General features: G+C 46.7%; 1 protein-coding gene across 4 annotated transcripts in view; it reads left to right on the plus strand.

Moving 5' to 3' along the window:
* TRERF1 (transcriptional regulating factor 1) overlaps positions 1–16,714 on the plus strand; it is a 209,376-nt gene that overhangs the window by 126,114 nt on the left and 66,548 nt on the right. For all 4 annotated transcript variants that reach the window (XM_047103296.1, XM_047103295.1, XM_047103298.1 and 1 more), the window contains one exon: positions 14,472–14,586. The gene's annotated coding sequence lies outside the window, so the exon portion shown is untranslated. The remainder of the gene's footprint in view (positions 1–14,471; positions 14,587–16,714) is intronic.

Consider the following 16,714-nt stretch of genomic DNA (forward strand, 5'->3'; position numbering starts at 1 on the left):
TCCAGATCCATTCTCTGCCTGGCTGGGGTGGCTGGGGTGGCTGGCCTCTGTGGATTACATCCACTGGGCTCCTCTACTTTACCTTCTGCGTTTAATTGGGTTTAACTAATAGGAGATGCCAGCAGGAGGTTCAAGAACAGGAGGAAAGAAAGATTGGAGTATTAATCCTCTTGCTCCCTCTCTGCTTTGTCTGATTTCTGGCAATGGCTGTTTTTTATAGCTTCAGCTCCTCTCCCAGAGCTCTCGCTTCGTTGGGCTCCAGGAACACGATTCCCTCCACTTGCCCTTCAAACTTAGGGGCGGTAAGGGCTTCTTGCTGGTGTTAGTCTCTGAGCACGGCACCATATAATGTTGGTTCCCATCGCCGTAACTCTGTAACTTGCCCATTTGTTAAATTATTCACATTTAAATCCTTTGAGTGCCATCTACACTGTGTTACTCAGAGTATACTTGCAGGCTTACGTGATCTAACTCAGTAGTCAGCCCCACACATCGATCTGTTTCATTTTCTTTCAAAAACTTTTTTTTTTCCTGGGGTTGGGGGGGCTCACGTTCAGAAGAATTTATAATAACAGTCTCCTGTCCCCTTCTCTCCCTAACCCAGTCCCACTTCCTTGGGGCAGTCACTTTTAACTCTTTCAGTTGCTTCTTTCTGGCACTTACCTCCATGTTTGAAAATGAGGTGCTATTTTAGAAATTATCAGCTTACTTCCTGTTGTGATAGGTGATGATTTAGCTCACTCATACCACCCTTCTACCTCCCTCCCCACATCCTCACAACATAGTTGTATTGTTATTTATAGTTCCTCTATTTGGTTAGCTTTACAAGTGAGATTCTTGCTGTCGTATTTCTTGTTCATTAAGTGTTTCTTTATTCTCTGCTTAGTGAGATGAAGATGTGCGTGTTCCTACCCCAGCTACCTTCCATTTTCCACCTTCTGTCGTCTTTATTTTTACCTTTAGAGTTGATAACGTTTACATTTTTATTTTGTAATTGCCATTAAATCCTCTACGCTCTGTCTGTAGGCTGATCCTAAAGACTGAAAAATCAGCAGTTGGATTTGTTTTTCTATGAATATGTAAATGATAAATTGTGTATTGACAGTCTACCCTTCGACATACTTTTTTGGTTTGCCTAGTGATTTTTTTTTTTTTTTTTTTTTTTGGTTTAAGCCAACATTTTAAAATAGAGTTTTCATAAAAGAGTTAGAGTTTGGGGTATTGTTTTAAAAGTTGGAAGCTCTGGGGCGCCTGGGCGGCTCAGTCAGTTGAGCATCTGACTTGGGCTCAGGCCATGATCTCACGGTTCATAGGTTCGAGCCCTGCGTCAGGCTCTCTGCTGTCAATGCAGAGCCTGCTTCAGATCCTCTGTCTCCCTCACGCTACTCTTCCTCCAGCCTCTGTCTCTCAAAAGTAAGTAAACATAAAAAAATTAAAATAAAATAAAAGTGGGAAGCTCTGGCACATGTGGTCTGACTTCCCAAATGGAAACCCTGCTTGAGGATGTCCCCTTTAGAATGGGCATGCCTACCCCAGTTTGCCACAGTCCCCACCACTCATTCAGTGTATGCATGTGCTCAAATACCTAACCTGCTTTGATCATTAACTTACTTGCCTCACCATGAAGGCATTTAAGTGTGTTAAATCCCGATCTATTATCTTCTTTGGAGCCAAGTAATAACATATTAGGAGTCTTTTTTTTTTTTTTAACAGCTTTTTATTTTCCCAAGAGTATCTTATCGGCTTCCTTTTTTTTTTAAAGCATTTTTTGTTATATTGTCATTTTTTTTCTTCCCCCAAATTCTGTAGTTGGGTATTTTATATATCCTCCCTTCCTCCCAGAGCCTCTATTCTCCTCAAGTTTGACCTGGTTGTCCTCTAGGCCTGCTACACAACTGTCGTCTGAGATTTACCTGTACTGTTTTACTAGGTTTAGTTCCACTGCTTTCTGGATCTCATATCTTTTCTTTGGGCCCATTCAGTTTCTTCGAAGAAGAAAATGCCATTTTTTGCTTGGGAGAGTAGACACTTGGCTGCCCCATGAGCCATCCATGGAGGCTTCAACTCCTCTGACTTCAGATTTCATGTAATCCCCCCAGTTCAGCCTTACATCTGACTCCTGCCCTCCATTGCCCTGAGTCATCAGCCTCTTGGCCATTCTGCCAGGCTGATAGATTCCCGTAACATCCACACCCACTCCGGGCTCAGGCTTCCTGTGCCTGCTTCGTCAGTTTCTAATCTTCCATAGTCTGTCTGTTTTCCACAGAGTTGTTACAGAATCTTCTCCAGTAACCCTTACCTGTTCCCCTTTGTTATTTGAAATGATGTCTTCTTAAAAACTTTTTCTTTCACTCTCATCTTCGCAATATCCAGATGGAAAAGCTATAAGTGAATGCAGTTAATGTGTTTGTCCTGGTTCCACCTAATAAAGATGGAATCTCAAACCTTCTTGAATCTGTTTAAAATTTTTGCCTGTATCACTTCAAAAGCTAACAGGCTAAACTTTCCCCCATCTAAGTAGGGGCTTTTAATCCTAAATTTACCTTCTTGGGGATTTAGGAGAGGTTCCCTGTTTATAATATTACATACCTATCCAGTCCATCCCTTTTTAAAAAATGATCAAATGTGGATCTCGTATTAACATTGCTAAGGCTGTCTTGGCTGCCATAATCATCTTGCGATTTTCAGGAGTTTAACATGATCAGGTGTTTCTTTCTTGCCCTTATAACAGTCAAATGCAAGTGTTCTGGTGTGCCTGGCATTCCTCCACAAGGTTATGGGGACCCAGGTATCTCTGTCTTGTGATTCTGCTCTATTTTAGAGGATACATTCTCAGGGAGAGCAATCTCACCCTCAAAAATTAGTTCCCAGGGACAAAAGAAATCTTATATCCCCTTGCATAGATATCACAGATATATATATATATGTGGTACCTAAACAGATACATGGTGTATCTGTGTTATTACAATTTCATGGAGGAAGGCCCTTAGGGAAGAAGTGTCCCAAAAGGCTCTTTTCTGGGGAATAATAATGCAGAAAGGATGGAAACGCTACCACAGGCCCAAGAGGCCCCCTGGATTCAGGTGGAAGGGAGAAAAGAAGGTGGTGGAAGCTCACCCACCTGGTAACCAGCATGGCCCCGAGATGACATACATCCCTTGGCCCATATTCCATTGATGAGAACCAGTCACAGGGTCCCATCTTGCATCAGGAGGAGCTGGCAGTTAGAGTCCCTGGCTGTGGGCAGCTGCTTCTAAGTGACAACTCTCAGCTGCATAACAGGAACGTGGATTTTGGAGGATGTTTGGCCTCTAAACACAGAGGTCAGCCAGCTTGGTCTTAAAGAGCCGAGTCCTGAATATTTTAGGCTTGTGGGCCACATGGTCTCTGACACAACCACTCTGCTTATTGTGCCCGAAGGCAGCCATAGACAAAATGTAAATGACGAGTGTGGCTGTGTTCCATTAAAGCTATTTTATAAATAGGTGGCTGGCCAGCCTACAGACTGTGGTTGGCCGACTCTGATGCCTGATGACCAGTCGGAGCTTTTCATTTGTCCCCATTGCCTCTACTTCTCAGACCTGGAGCTTCCCCTCCACTGAGGGAGGGTGAGGCCCTGGTTTTCCTGGGAGAAGAATGGAATGGGATGTGACCCTTAACCAAGTGAGGTGTGGAAGAAAGGGAATCAAGTTTGCGTGTGACGGTATATTACGCCGTCTCCGCATCTAACCTTCCCAGCCACCTGACGTGGTAGGAGGCGGTCCCTGACACAGGATAGTAAGTGCTCAAAGACTGGTGACTGTTGCTATATTCTGTGCTCGGGGGTCACTTACAAGTACCTGCTTTAGGTGAAGTAAGTCTGTGGAGGATATGGGCTCCTGCTTCTCATAACATTAGGGAATACACCGTAATGTTCAATGAATTATTATCCAACAGTTAAAGCTAATATTTACAAAGAGCTTTTAATAACATGACAAAAGGCTTATGTTAGAAACAGGATACAAAATTATACATACAATATGATCTCAACCATAGTTTCTTAAAAGTTTAGAAAAAAGGGAGGAAGGAAGGAAGGAAGGAAGGAAGGAAGGAAGGAAGGGAAAGAAAGAAAGAAAGAAAGAAAGAAAGAAAGAAAGAAAGAAAGAAAGAAAGAAAGAAAGAGAAAGAAGGAAGGAAGAGAAAGAAAGAAAGAGAAAGAAAGAAAGAAAGAAAGAGAAAGAAGGAAGAGAAAGAAAGAAGGAAAGAAAGAAAGAAAGAAAGAAAGAAAGAAAGAAAGAAAGAAATTCCCATAAAGTGATGAGAGTATGAGGAGTTTTCCTTTTTATTTTGTATATTTTAAAATATTTACACTCACGGTACCAGATATCCCACCCCTGGCACTTGACAGAGGCTTTGGGGCTTCAAGGGAACCCCTGTGTCAGAGGAGACAACCATCTCCTCTGGATCCTGTCAGAGGTTACCAGGAAGGCTTAGATTTGGGGGTAACAGTTGAAGGGGGAGGGATGGGAGAGTCAAAAGGTTGCAAGGAGACCCTCTCTCCTGCTTATGTAATTGCTCTAAGGAGAGAGGAGGGGAGAGAGAGAGAGAGAGAGGGATCGGGGCTCAGCAAGTGAGCTCCTGGCTGCTTGTCATGTGAAGAAAACTGATGTGAGCGACACTTTCCTCCTCTGCTTCCTGCCCTGCTTTTTTGTTCTTTGTGTCGTGAATAATGTGAATACAGGTTCCTCATACTTGGAGTTATTTTTACAAGGTCTCCTCTCTGCTTCAGATGACTCAGAGCTGGGGCCTTCTCTGGAAGATGTTCCTTGGGAAGCGCTCGAGGAGATGCTGAACCCTGGGCGATCTGGGGGTCAGGAGTGTGTGCCCTGCCCCAGACCTATCCTGGTCTTTTTTTTTTTTTTTCTTGGAGCCATGTCCACTGGAGGGAGGAAGTAGTGGCTGGAGGGAAGGACCTTGCTGGAGGCAAGACGGCTGGGGTTTGCAGGCCCCAGAGGCCAGTGGCTCTAGTCTAAAGGCATGAAAGCTATCTGAGCAGTGGTCACCACGCACCCAGGGAAAAGGATTAGAGAGACCTGTTTTCCTGTCTCCTGCTGCCCCTGCTGGTCCTGTGTTCCTAGAGAGTAGAGGCTGCGTCTTACTCTCCAGTTTCTTCCGGTTACTATGTCCAGCACTGTGACCCAGTGAACGGGTGTTGGGTACATAAATTCATGCAAGAGAAGCCCCTTTGCATGGGTAAAGCTGAATTACCTGGACATGCCCGTGGACGATGCTGGCTTCTCGATCCGCTCCAGAAGACACGCGTGCCCAGACTCTGGCATGTGGACTGGAAGTTGTTACTCTCAGACCCGGCATCGTCTGACCTGACCCCTCATAACCGCTCTGAGAGGCAGGGTCTTCTTTTCAGTTTTCCAGGGGGTCAGGGAGATCGCCCCGGTGTTGTGCAGTTAGTAAGAGGCACGGCTGGATTCTTCTGCCCTAAATCTGCTGGCTCCCTGGCTGTTTCCCTGACCCTGTGTTGCCCTGGGAAACCCCAGAAGTAGAGGCTTTGCTGCTTTTGGAACAGATTCCATGCCTTCCTTCGTTCACAGCTGTGGTGCCATCCTTCCAAAAGAACCGACCTTTTCCCTCCTGCCCTGCCTGTAGTGGGCGAGTGGGTCTCAGCCACTTGCTGCCCAACAACCCTTGGAAGAATTATGGTGGGAAGGCCCCTCTCAGACTCCTCTTCTCTGGCGGCTTTGGAGAAAGGGGGGGGCGATTGGGGAATACTCGCTTTTCCCTCCAGATCTCCCCAACCCCCAACTCCCTTTCCTGCTGTCTTAGATCACATAGTCCCCATCTTAAAACCCAGGTTGACCATTTGGAACTCAGAATGCATTTTCCCATAGAGGTGGCTTGATCATGACGCTTGGTCTGCCTGTGATGTACCTGAGATAGAATATTATGGCCAAGTCGAGAGTTAGTATTAGTGTTAATGATTTTGTTGATTGATTGATTAATTAATAATGTCATTGCCATCTGTTGCTTGGAAGCAGCCTCCTTACTGGTCTGTCCTTTTCCACTCTTGTCCTGTAGTTTGTTCTCTGTGTGAAATGTTAACCAAGCCCCATCTCTCGTCTGCTCGGAGTCGCCCAGTGGCTTCCTGTCCCTGCCACCTGGCCCCTGCCTGCCTCACTGACCTCTCTACCAGCCCTCTCTCCCCCTCCCCCACGCTCATAGCACCAAAGGACCGGGCACCCTCTCTTCCCGCTGCCTGGAGCTTTCTTGCCTCCTCCTACTGCCTTGTTCAGCCTCAGTTCATTCAGATCTCTGCCCAGGTGTCACTTCTTTGGGCGACCTTCCCTGTTCACTCTTCAGAGAAGTGACCTCAGGCATCCATTCCCCTCACCACTCTGTCTCCTAACCCTGGCTTCTTTTCCTTCCTGGCATTATCATTCCCCCACTTCCGTTGCTGGTGTATTTGTTTCCTTATGTGTTCTCGGTCTTCTCTAGAAGAAAGTCAGCTCCACACAGGCAGGGACGTGGTTTCTTGTATTTACTCCTCTGTTTCCAACACTAGAAGAGTACCTGACACATAGTAGGTGCTCGATAAGTACTTCTAAATAAATAGATGCACGAATGAATGAATGACTATCTACACCTGACTAACAGGCAGACTGTGGTTTCCTGGGGAATTTACCACACATTCCAAACAACAATGCCAGAAATGAATATCTGCCTCTCCTAGTCCTTAGGATTCCAAGTGCAGGGACTTCATTTTAAAAATGAGTTGATAGAGGGGCACCTGGGTGGCTCAGTCGGTTAAGCGTCGGACTTTGGCTCAGGGCATGATCTCGCAGTCCGTTAATTTGAGCCCCACGTCAAGCTCTGTGCTGACAGCTCAGAGCCTGGAGCCTGCTTCAGATTCTGTGTCTTCCCCTCTCTCTGCCCCTCCCCTACTTGCACCTCTGTCTCTCTCTCTCTCAAAAGTAAATAAACATTTAAAAAATTTTTTTAATGAGTTCGTAGAGGGGCACCTGGGTGACTCAGTCGGTTGAGCATCCGACTCTTGGTTTCAGCTCAGGTCATGATCCCAGGGTCATGGGATCGAACCCCTCGCTCAGCATGGAACCTGCTTGGGATTCTCTCTCTCCCTCTCTCTCTGCCCCTCCCTCCCACCTCTCTCTCTAAAATAAAAAATAAATAAAAATAAAAATGAGTTAAGAGATTATTTTGCATTCTTGACAAATACAGACATCTGTTTGCTTAGACAGTTGTTCTCAGGGTTCTGAATTTGACAAAGGACGGGGTTAGGGGCACTTTGGTCTTGTCAGTCTCTCAGTTTTACTCAGAATGGCTGTGTTTTCTTGAGTACTCTAGAGCAGAGTTTCTTACCTCAGCACTACTGACCTTTGGGACCAGGTCATTCTTGTTGTGGGGACTGCCTTGTGTGCTTTAGGATATTTAGCAGCACCTCTGGCCCCTGCCCATTAGATGCTAAGTAGAACCACCCCCGCCAAAGCTCTGACAACCAAAAGCTGTCTCTGGACATTGCCAGGTGTTCCTTGCAGGGCAAAATCACCCAAGGTTGAGAACCACTGCTCTACCATATGCCGGAAGCCTCCTCCTCCCCCACAACAAAGCATTATCCCACCCCAAATGTCACTGGTGCCAAGGTAGAGATACTGCACTCTAGAAGAATTCTGTCACACAAAGCTCTTGGTTAGCAGCGATGGAAACTCTGTGTTCTGTGCCATCCAATATGGTAGCCACTAACTCCATGAGGCTACCGAGTACTCAAAATGTGACTAGTAAGACTGAAGAACTGAGTTTTTGCATTCATTTCATTTTAATTAATGTAGATGGAGATAGCCACTTGTGGCCAGCGGCTACCATGTTGGACAGAGCAGCTGTAGAGACCAGGGCTGATCACACTTTAGTGTGCCCACCGATCACCGGGGGCAGTGAGGCTAATTCAGCAAGCCTGTCCTGCTACGAAGTGGCTTTGAACTCTCTTGTTTTCGTGTAATTTAGTGTGAAATTTTGCATCCTGTTGCATTGTAGAGCTAGGGAATTTCATTCCCAATATTTAAGTGTATTTCAGGAACACATCAGGTTAATCCTGTGGCTCCGAGGGTAAAGGTGGTAAAGCAGGGTGAGAGGACAGAGGTGTGTTGGTGAGGGAACACTACGGAGAGAACTTCATGAAAGAAATAATATTCGTCTCTAACAATGAGGATTTTGTTTCCCTCTTTCAGAATTTCCTCAGATTTAATCTCTGGAATGGAAAACGAGGTTTAGATGCTACACTGTATACACAGGCAAAGGGAGCAGGGTCAGGGTCCTACTGTAACTCTCTGGGCCACTGCAAGGCTGCTCTGGGAAGTAAGCCCAGCACCCACGACCTCCTTAAGTAGCGGTTCTCAGCCTTGGCCACATATTACAACCACTTGGCAAGCTTTAAACACTATTGTTTAATAGGTTTGTGGTAGAACCCAGGCATCCGTGGTTTCTAAAGCTCCCCAGATAATTTTGATGTGCGATCAGGATTGAGAACTGCTGTGTGCTAACCCACGGGACGCAATGGTAAAAAAAAAAAACAAAAACAAAAAAAAACAAGACATTGCCCATGCCGTAGTAGGGCTTACAGTCTGACTGGGGACATCCAACTTGTGAATCACATAATTAACTAATTGCAACTGTCTTAAGTGTGGCTGCACACCTTATATTTCGGGAGAGTCAAAGAAGTCTCACTGAAGCTATAACCTGAAAGCTTGACTAGATGTTAACGAATGGGGAGCTAGGAAACAAGCATCTTAGCGGGATCGGTATGTGCAAAGGCCCTGGGGTAGGAAAGAGCTTGGGGTGTGTGAAACCCTAAAGACAAGCTGGCTGGAGCTGTGAGCAAGGAGGTTGGAGAGTGGATAGTGGCCTGCTGTTCACTGTCAGTCTACAGTGAGTCCGTCTGATACATTCTCAGTGTTCGAGGTATCCTGATATTGATGTGAATGGCCCAGCTTCTGTGTTCTGGAATAACCAGGTGCATGAAGGCTGGATTACATGAGCTACCCCGTCTCACAATGGTCTGGGCAGGATCCCCTCTTGCCAGACAGCTCTTTTCTCAGCCTCGGTGGCAGTGGGAGTGGGGCACCAAAAGAAGAGATGTTTGGACAGAGAATGAGAATTTCCCCCACAGCTTCCAGGCCTCCCCTGGCTGTTGAGGGCATGTGTCTCACTTGAAAATCAGCCTTTCCATGCCACCACTGTCCCTGCAATGGGATTCATTTGACAGAATGGTGGGGTCTGAGAGTTCTCATTGCATCGATTACTCCTCGTACTGTTGCTTAGCTGTTCTTAAAGTTTTATTTTATTTATTTATTTTGAGAGAGACGGAGACAGAGTAAGCAGGGCAAGGGGTAGAGAGAGGGAGGGAGAGAATCTCAAGCAGGCTCTGCACTGTCCGTGCAGAGCCCAGTGCGGGGCTCGAACCCCCAAAACCATGAGATCATGACCTGAGCCAAAACTGAGAGTCGGACACTTAACCCAGGCACCCCTCTTAGCTGTTTTTAAATTAGAGCCACAGATTGAATCCTCCTCCTCCTCATTTTTCTTCTCCTCCCCCTCCTCCTCTTCCTTCATTTTAGAAATCTGTGCCAATTTCTAATTTATTCTGGGTGGCATGGAGGGAATTCTTCGCACTTTGTTTTGTCCTGCTTCCCATTTCAGAAGTTCCCTCTTGGATATCCTGTGTCCTCTCTGCTCCCCCAGTGAAACCTTCCCTGACCAGGTCCAAGTGGGATGTGAGCTTTTCTTTTCATTTCAACTGCTTTGTGGCTGAGGAGAGCCCTTCCTCTTTGGTTTGAGCCTCTCGGTGCCCATTTAAAGTGTTTGTTTCTGTCTGTTAATTTTTTTCCCTTCCCCCCCCAGATCTTTCAGTCTTTGTCTCCCCACCCCCCTTAACTCTAACAACAGTGTATAAGGGGGCATTTATCACCATGAGTGTGCAGAAGGGAAAATGAGGCCCAGATGGCAGTGTGGGGCAGGGGAAAGACTCTGGCCTTGCCTGGTGGCTTGCTCACTGCAGATCCCTGGAAACGCACACAACCTTCCAGGGCTGCGTCCTTGTTGGTCGTACAGGAAAGAGATCGTAAGATTTCTGTCCCCGTAAGGTGGTGTGGCAACGGAGTGAAGAGGAAGGGCTTCCGGGCTTCGTGTTCTGGCTCTGCCACTCAAGTTTTGTGGTCTTGGGCAAGTCAGCAGGCCTCAGTTTCCTACTTGTTCAATGGTCGTCCCCACAGTGACTCTGCAGGATGGTTGTAAATATCAGAGGTGATCGCTGGGAAGTCCCAGGACCATGCCTAGGCTTGTTGGGTCTTCAGGATGTGGTCGCTGTCCCATCCCCTCAGCCATCTGGGACTCAGATGTTTGTCTGAAGGAACTCTAGCTGTTAGTGGTGGGAGCCCAGAGCTCCTGGCTGGAGCTACCCATAAATCCTTGGAGGGGCATCTGGATTCCTCCGGTGCAGTTGAGCATGGGGCAGATGAGGTGGGGCTCAGTGAGGGTTAACCCTGGTGTGAGTGGGGACTCTCAGCAAGGTGGCCGGGGACCATCGAGGGCACACACCAAGAAACAGTGAGTCATCAGGGCAACTGGCCACTGCTGGGTGACCCCTGAGCCCTTGCAGAGCTGCCCTACAGCCCCAGTAGTGGCTGGGAGATCATCTCGTGGACTCCTGTTCATGGTCCCATTGAGGGAGGGGCATGGCGGTCCCTGCTCCCCGCTCGCTGGTGTGTAGTGATGCTATACCACCCCTTATGCAGGGCCTGTTGGGAGCCGGGCAGTGTGCTGGCTGATTTTGCCGATCTCCTTGAGACCCCTGCAATGAAGCACTGCTAATCCCATTGTAATAGAAGAATAAGGCCAGGGGCACCTGGGTGGCTCGCTCAGTTAGGTGTCCAACTTCAGCTCAGGTCATGATCTCACGGTTTGTGGGTTCGAGCCCCGCGTCGGGCTCTGTGCTGACAGCTCGGAGCCCGGAGCCTGCTTCGGAGTCTGTGTCTCCCTCTGCCTCTGCTCCTCCCCCACTCATGCTGTGTGTCTCTCTCTCTCTCAAAAATAAACATTAAAAAAAATTTTTTTTTAAATAGAAGAATAAGGCCAAGTGGCCAGTGAGGGGACAGGGTCAGATTTGAACCCAAAGCCCCAAAGCTCCTGTTCCATGCATGAAATTGTATAAACTTCCTTAAAGTACCACCCCCCAGGATGTTTCTCTAGCAATAATCTTAATAATGGAATGCTTGTCCACATCCCAGAACGCACACACTGTCTGTCTTCTCAGCGTTCACCAACTAATTTTTACTACTGGCCAAACTGAATTTAGCCAAGTCACCCACTGCTGAAAAGAAAATAGGTAATAATGCCAACAACCTGGTCGGAAATTGGAGGTAGAGAGCAAGGTGGCCCCTATTTTGGATGCCTCATGCCGGTGTAGGAGGAGAGAGAATTGCACCTTATGTGTATCTCTGTGGCACCCTTATTACACTCCTGGCTTGCCATATGTAACTTCTTGGGCACTTTTTTAAAAAATATATTTATTTATTTTATTAAAAAAATTTTTTTTAATGTTTATTTATTTTTGAGAGAGGGAGAGAGAAAGAGAGAGAGACAGAGTACGAGCCGGGGAGGGGCAGAGAGAGCCAGAGGCACAGAATCTGAAGCAGGCTCTAGGCTCTGAGCTGTCAGCACAGAACCCGACACGGGGCTCGCACTCACGAACGTTGAGATCATGACCTGAGCCGAAGTCGGACGCTTAACCGACTGAGCCACCCAGGCGCCCCTTATTTTTTTTATTTCTGAGAGAGGGAGTGCATGCAAGCAGAGGAGGGGCAGAGGGAGAGGAAGAGAGAGAGAATCCCAAGCAGGCTCCACGCTGTCAGCACAGAGCCCGACGTGGGGCTTGAACTCAACAAACTGTGAGATCATGATCTGAGCCGAAATCAGGAGTCGGATGCTTAACTAAACTGAGCTACCCAGGCTCCCCTTCTTGGGCACTTTTGAAAAACCTGCACATCTAATGCTTCCCTTGACTACCACAGTGATTGAAGCATGGTGTGAGGCCAAGAACTGATGTGATTTACAAGCCTCCTTTCATAGCTAGAACATGCCACATGTTCCTTCCCACCATAGGACCTTTGCCCAGGCTGTTCATTGTGTCGGCAGCACCTTTTCTCTCTCTTCCCTCCTGCCCTCCCTATTTTGCTTCACTAATGTATTCTTAGGGCTCAGATTAAAGACTGATACCAGTGACCCTTTTCCATGCTAGGTCTATCCCCTGTCACATGTTCATACAGCAGAGGCCATATTTCTTTAGAGCATATCACGATTACAGTTATTTCTAATTTGCTGATGTTTGTTTTTCCCGCTAGACTTTAAGCTCCACGAAGGCAAGGACCACGTTGGTCTCAACTGTTCTCTGCCTAGTGCCTTGCACTTGGCCTGGTACATACTAGTTATCAGTCACCATTGGATAGATGAATGAACGGTTGGAGAGATGGGTTGAGCTGGTTAACCTCACTTCCTCTCCTTTAGCTCCAGCCAATATGCTCTTCTTAACAGGGTAGGGAGGTTGTAATTACGTGCTTCTATGTCTGTCTTGGGCCTCTCTGTAGGAGAACCCATCTTGAGACGTGGGAGGCTAGCCCAGCGCCTGACATAGAGTAGATGACCAATAACATTTGACTCTCTGGTTGTCTAAGCTTAGCCCTTGCCCATGAGACAGCCAGCTGCAGGGACTCAGGCTGCATCAGGGAAGTTAGCCATGGAAAGTCATGGAAGTCCGTCCCTGCTTCCCACCCCACGCCACGGGTTAGCTTCTGGCTAATGTCTACCTCTCCAGTTGCCAGCTACTATATTGACTTATTTGTGCATAAACAGTTATTCCCATAACCTTCCCAGCATACAGAGATGATGATATACAATCTTTATAACATCACAGACATCGCTTCAAAAGCATTCTGTTGCTATAGGACTGTTTATGATGTGCTTATCGCTAGAACTTCATGAGTGACAAACTCCCAAATTGCATATGATTGAGCATTTGAAGCAGGGAGTGAGGCTATATGGGTTGTTTGCATTAAAAAAAAAAAAAAAAGACTTTGAGAAGGGAAGTTTTTCTTCTATAGACTTATCTTCTAAAGTTTAAAATAAGAACTACTTAAAAGCTGAGAGTTTAGAAGAACGAACATTTTCTCTTAAACATTCAAATGGGTGAAAATGACTTGTAATCTCTCCCTCAAGTATTAAGGCAATAGGCATTTAAAGGCTTTTTTTGGAGCTGGCTGTCACAGACAAAGGATTTCTCAATTTAAAAAAAAAATCATTTTTATGGCATTAAATAATAGGAATGAACACCAGCAGCCCTCTTGACATTTCGGAACTGATTTATTTTCCGAAATGTCCCAGTCCGTTTTAATCGATGACACTTTGTCCTTCCTATTCAGGGCCGTGGCTTCGGCTGGGGTGGCCACAGTTAGGGTTGAGAAGTTGAGGCTAGAGCCCTTGCAGGGCACACAACTTTTGACCAGGTTCCATGAGCCTCGTGCTGTGTAACCTGAGCCCAGCAAGTTCCACCGCCTCTATCTCCTATGCTTTCCCGAAGTCCCTGCTGTGGCCCTCCTTCCCGGAGAGAGGCTCTCCCATCTGATGAATTTGACATCAGCTGTACTGTGAGCCGTTCCGTCTGAACCCAGAGACCAGCCAGACGTCTTGGGAAAGCCCGACTCTGTGTAACTAACTTCTGCTGTAGCTAGCGATGCTGTTCAGCTGTGGTCTGTGGAATGATGGCTAGCTGCAAATCGCTTACCGGGCTGCGAGACAAGTACAGAAAGGGCAAGTAAGCACTTGGAAACCTCTGTACCGACTGGACGGGGCAATCAGTCGAATCGAATAGTTTGAGAGGTGGTGCTCTGGAGGGGCAGTTTTTCGCTTCATTTTTCTACCAGTTCATTTTAACTACCTTTGATAAAAGTGTTTTTTCATCGGCGGTGGGTTGGAAATTAAAACAAAAACAGGGACACCTCGCCCTTCCTGACAAGCGTTTTGGGAAGTCTCGTGCGGAGCACGCTCGGGCTGCCTCTGCTCCCCTGTGGGACAGGTAGGCTGTTGAATGAATTTGGGGAAATCACAGCACTTACCAAATTATATTGTAATGAAATGTGCACCCCCCCCCCACCTCTCTCTCTTGCTAAACCGTTTTTTGAGAACAGTGAATACATCTAATTCATCTGTGTCGCCTTGTTCCTCATACCCCCGCATGGCACATTATGGGGCACGGGAAATGTTTGTCTCATCCATGCCTGCTCCCCGAGGACATGAGAGTGAGTGAGGCCAGCTTCAGGAACTCCCTGGGCTTTTGGTTGGTATCCCCTGCAGGCTGGTGATGGTGAGCTAGGAGTGAACGATGAAGGAGTGATCTTTCCTGCTCTTTTCCCCCACAGAACCAGGCCTCCTCTTCCCACCTGCCCAGCAGCATGAGAGCAGCATGACTGGCCGGCCACAGGAGAAGCCCCCAGAGCCAAGCCCCCAACTCAACCATCTGCTGCGGAGGTCAAGGTGAGCTTGCTTCCCTTCTCCTGGAAGGTTCAGGCATTGTTATTCTAACTAATTCTCTATGCTCTTGTGATCTCGCACCTTGTGCTGGGAGAATGGGGTTTACTGGCACATGGGTAGCCTTAGAAAGTGCATGTCAGCCTGGCAGGGCAAAGCATGCCCATTGCAGGTAATAGACAGGCCATTGGTGGAACAGAAATGACGCTGAATTGAGTATTTAGGGCCTCAAGCTCTCATTAGTCCTCTACGACCTCCTGAATCTGGGACCTTTGGCAGATCTCTTAGGACTTGTAGAGCCAGGGAAATTTGGGTGAAGGAATCTCTGGAAGAATGGCATTGGAAGGACCGTCGCTCCGTGGTCTGGGACTCCCAAGACATCCCAGACTCCTGTCCCACATAGGGTCATAAGGGGTCTTAGAAGATCACCCAGGCCAATTCCTAACCAGTGTTGAGCAGTGGTTGGAAAACTCTTCCTGGTTTGGGACAAATTCTTCTCTGTAATTCCTGTCTGCCCTTCTCTGCTCTGCCATTTGGAACCACAAAGACTGGACTTCCAGAAACTCTTCCATGTGACTCTCTTCACATTTGAAGATGGCTGTCATGACTTTGCTTTCCTTGCTTGTATCCATTCTCCCTAGAGACTGGCACCACTCACCTTGTCCTCTTGTCCCTCTCCATGTTGGAAAGGGCTCCCGTGTTGGCCCTGCCACTCACCAGCCTGTGCCGTACTCAACGGAGAAGCCTCCGGTTATCATTCTTTCTTCACTCCATTTAAAGAGCCTCCTCAGGGGGAAGGGAAGCAAAAATAATATGAAAACGGGGAGAGGGACAAAACAGAAGAGATCCTTAAATACAGAGAACAAACTGAGGGCTGCTGGAAGGGCTGTGGGTGGGGGGATGAGCTAAATTGGCAAGGGGCATTAAGGAAGACACTTGTTGGGATGAGCACTGGGTGTTACACATAGGGGATGAGTCACTGGAATCTACTCCTGAAATCATTATAACACTATATGCTAACTAACTTGGATGTAAATTTTAAAAATAAATAAAATTAAAATTAAAAAAAAAAGAGCCTCCTTTGGGACAGTCACTGTGCTAGACGTGAAGTACATCAAGACAGAATAGGTTTGGATCCTTGGAGAGAGTTTGAAATAAGCATTGAACCCCTTCTGTGTGCTCCTTTTTTATAGATTATCTCTTTTCAACTTTTTCCTCAAATGTTCCATGAGTGCTTGAAAAACCTGTGTATTCTATAATTAGTGGATATAGTTTTCTGTATATGATCATCAAAATAAATTAGTCTGTTATACTTTTCAGATCATCTATAATACGTCCTATTCTTGTCCAGTGACTCTATCGATTATCGATATTATCTTAAAAATCTCCCATTGGATTTGTCAGTCTCTCCTTGTAGTGCTGAAATTTTTGTTTTACATGTTCTAAGGCAGTGCTGTTTAGAATCAGTGTGTATTATTGGTGAATTCAGATACGTTTGTACCACCTTTATATACTTGCAACTTTTTCTGCTCTTTCTTCTAGATTGAGGTGTTTTTCTCCCTCATTCCATTTTCCATCGTCTTATTTGGAAGTTACACACTCTGATCTTTCAGTAGTTACTCCAGCTGTTATAACTGGCGTACTTACCGAAGGCTAAAATTAATCTGGGTCTTTATCTTCCTCCCCAACAATGCGAGAACCAGACAGTAGTTCAATTCTAGTTCAATGCCTCTCCCAATCTATATACAATTATTTTATTATTTTTTAACATTTTATATAGTTTTGAGAGACAGAGCAAGACAGAGCATGAGACAGAGCACGAGTCGGGGAGGGGCAGAGAGAGGCAGAAACACAGAATCTAAAGCAGGCCCCAGAGGCTCTGAGTTGTTAGCACAGAGCCTGACGCAGGCCTCGAACTCACGGACCATGAGATCATGACCTGAGCCGAAGTCCGATGCTTAACCGACTGAGCCACCCAGGCTCCCCTACAATTATTTAAAAAAAATTTTTTTTAATGGTTATTTATTTTGGGGAGAGAGAGAGACAGAGTGTGAGCAGGGAGGGGCAGACAGAGGGAGACACCGAATCTGAAGCAGGCTCCAGGCTCTGAGCTGTCAGTGCAGAGCCCGAAGCA

Source organism: Lynx rufus, unplaced genomic scaffold (genome assembly GCF_022079265.1).
Source record: "Lynx rufus isolate CCGP_SWC_20201006 ecotype Redwood Valley unplaced genomic scaffold, mLynRuf1.p SCAF_6, whole genome shotgun sequence".
Lineage (NCBI taxonomy): Eukaryota > Metazoa > Chordata > Mammalia > Carnivora > Felidae > Lynx > Lynx rufus.